Source organism: Athene cunicularia (genome assembly GCF_003259725.1).
Source record: "Athene cunicularia isolate RWA chromosome 5 unlocalized genomic scaffold, athCun1 chr5_part1, whole genome shotgun sequence".
Lineage (NCBI taxonomy): Eukaryota > Metazoa > Chordata > Aves > Strigiformes > Strigidae > Athene > Athene cunicularia.
This window is the reverse complement of record NW_020799101.1, coordinates 10,411,124-10,414,344: the sequence shown is the minus strand read 5'-3', so window position 1 is coordinate 10,414,344 and position 3,221 is coordinate 10,411,124.

Sequence of the window (3,221 nt, the reverse complement as noted above, 5' to 3'; positions counted from 1 at the left end):
CCCCCCTCCCCCCTTGCCCCACTGCCGTTTCCAATGATCCTTGCACTTGATTGAATTCCCAGGACCGAAACCCCAATCTTACTGAATCCACCAGGAGGAATTTCCACCTTCTTTGACATAAATGATTTGATACATTCTACTAATTAGTCAAAGAAAGAATACAGCATATATGTGTTAGTGCCTGGCTCTGCTCAGGACCTGGCCTATCATCATTTCCTTGAATGTATTTTCACTGAAGGCAACAGGAATTTTGCACAGATGCAAGTCCTTGTTGAATGGGTAAATACCAGCTATTTGTTCATCAGCTGTTGGATGTGAGAGAGGAAAGATTCATTTTAGGGGAAAACAATGACATGACACATCCTGCTTTTGCTAGCCAGGCCATTGTATGCATTTTACATGATAAGGACAGACCCTGTAAACCAGCAGGTCAGGGCAAGATACCCTCTGTTTCCTCAATATGTAATAACACCATTCAAAGTGAAAGATCAGGGATGGGTGTTTTTGCATTTAAAACACACTTTCAGAGAGATCCATTATGTGGTATAAACCACATTACATTAAACAGTGCACGCAAGCATTAAGCAGGTGTTTGCAGCAAGTAATGTGCACCATGAGCCTTCATCTCCTTTGTTGATGCTGACAGCTATGGCTAAAGGAGTGGTGCATATCGTGCTGCCTGTAGCTGTGCTTCCTCCAGTTACTCAGACAGCATTAGAATGTGAACCCAAGTTGCAGAAGCAGTGGGATGCAGTGACTGATAACTCCAAAGAGGGTCCATATGGCAGGATGGCTGTACTTATAAATATTTCAAATGTCAATTCACAAGGCTACAATCATCCCAAGCTGTTTGTGTTATTCTGAATAATTGCTAGCAAACTATAACAAAATATTTGTCATACTAGAATAACACATATAAATTTAACTGCCTTATACACCAAGCTTTTCTCCAGATAATATATTTTATTAGGTTAATAAAAACAACAGAGGTAGCATGGTTACAGGGAATTTGTAAATAATTACCTATGAAAAACCCTTCATGCACACCTTTCCTGCTGAAGAGATTGTAGAACTTCATGTCTTTTCCCCAGTGAGGACAGGCTAGTGTGACAGCAAGCCAAGATCAAGGTAACCAGGGCCTGCTAAGGCATTATTTAGTTTTATTTTCCTCCATTAGCATTTTCACATGTGCTTATTTGATTTTATTGGCTGTCATCAGTAATTACTAATGCACAGCCGTGTGGATGCAGTGACAGAATGCAGGGAGCATGGCTCTTTCCATATTGATATCTTTGAAGCATGTTGGAGGTTTTGTGCAGCTCTAAGCCTTGGGATGAGACAAGCTGCACTGAGAGATGAACAGTTCACAAACAGTAATCTCCACAACGTCACTGGAGGGAGTAAGCAGAATCAGCTGGAGCTCCCCAAAAGGTTTGCTGCTCTGTTGCTGATAATGGGCTTATTTCGTCCTCCCCATTTATGATGAGCACATGGAAAGGTTAAGCAACTTGTAGCTGATTTACATAATTTAATACCACCTCCCCTCAGTTTGGAAATGGAAATAGAAGAGCATTTTTGGAGTCATATGGCATCCATGGCATTCTGAAACACACTTTGATAAATGCTTACCTTTCAGTTGCTTATTATGACCTCTAAACTGCTGACACTTTTATACAAATTTCAATACTATTCCAGGAAGAGAAGTGACAGAATTGCACATATAACCAGCAACTTTAAGACCCATTCATGTGATAATCCTTCTTGCACAACCCTGTATATAATCCTAGTAATTCTGGACAAAGAGCAAGGTATTTATATCTTGTCAAAATTCCAAGGCTATTTCCCTGTCTTCTGACAAATAAAGGGTCAAACAGTCATTGACTTACAAATGTGGAATGATGTCTTACAGCAACAAAAAGTGATGTTCCTCACAGTGCTGAGGATAAAAAGGCCAGCTAAAGGCTAATCTGTCCACAACTCTAAATATGTTTTAATATTTGTGCATGGCTTGCAGAATTTTGCATACTGAGCATGGGACCTGCTCTTATCATCCTATCCTCTCAATTCCCTCCAGTTATCCTCACATGTCCCAGCATGGCCTACCCCTAGATTCGTGAGAAGGCATGAACTCTAGCTCAAGGGAGTAGAGGCACTGTGCAGCTCCACAGCCTTTCTCCATCCAAAACCTTAGAACAGAGTCATGTAGCCCAGTATCTCACATGTGAGAACAGCAGGACCCTGTGAAAGTCAAAGACATACTCTTAGCAGGAAAGGGTCATATGGAGCAAGAAGTAAGTAGCTGAGCAACTACAGCCTCATGGCAAGGTCAGCCTGCCAGACTAAGAAAAGACATCTGGTGCCAGATCTAAAAGAGTGCAAAAGAACCTGGTGTGACATGCTTAGCAAAGGGTAGTGTGGGAGTCATTCCAGGCTGCTAGTTCTTCTGGCTATTCAAGGCTCATTTGTGTAATGTTTGGAGGTATTCAAGGCTCATTTGTGTAATGTTTGGAGGGTACCAGAGGCTCTGTTAACCGGGTGTACTGTTACTCTGTGCATGATGTATGCGAGAGTTCACAGAATGAACAGCATATGTTTAGCTTCACCAAGGTACAGCAGAACAGCACTCTCAGCACCCAGAATATTTAGGAATTAAAGTTTGGGGTAAGCTTCTCAACCCTGGCTTACATCCTAAATGAAAGATAAAAACTGGAAGAAACTGTCCCCTGTGAAATGCTTGGTAGATAATATCATGCTTTCAGTGGCAAGGGCAGTGAAGCATACAACAGATTGTCTAGCAAGATTGTGTAGTCTCCAGCATTGTATATCTTTAAGGATAGATGAGACAAACAGCTATCAGGAATGACTGAGGTGCAATTGTCCCTGCCTTGAGGCAGAGGTGAGTTTTTCCAGCCCTATTCTTCTCTGCATCTATGATAAGAATTTGCAGAACCGGGGTCCAAGCCCAGAACTGTTGTTTCCACCAGCCAGTGGAAGCATCAGCCAGGATTTCAGTGTTACACAAAATGCTGCCAGACTGTTCTCACCACTCCAGTACTATGGCTAGCATGCATCTGCTCATCTTATCGCCACCCTCCCACCCCTGGTGTGACACTGTGGCAACAGGACGGGATATTAAACAGAAAATGTGTATGGGGTATAGTCACTATGCAAATTCACAAATACATTGAAGGTGATAATAGCATGACAAGATTACAGTGATG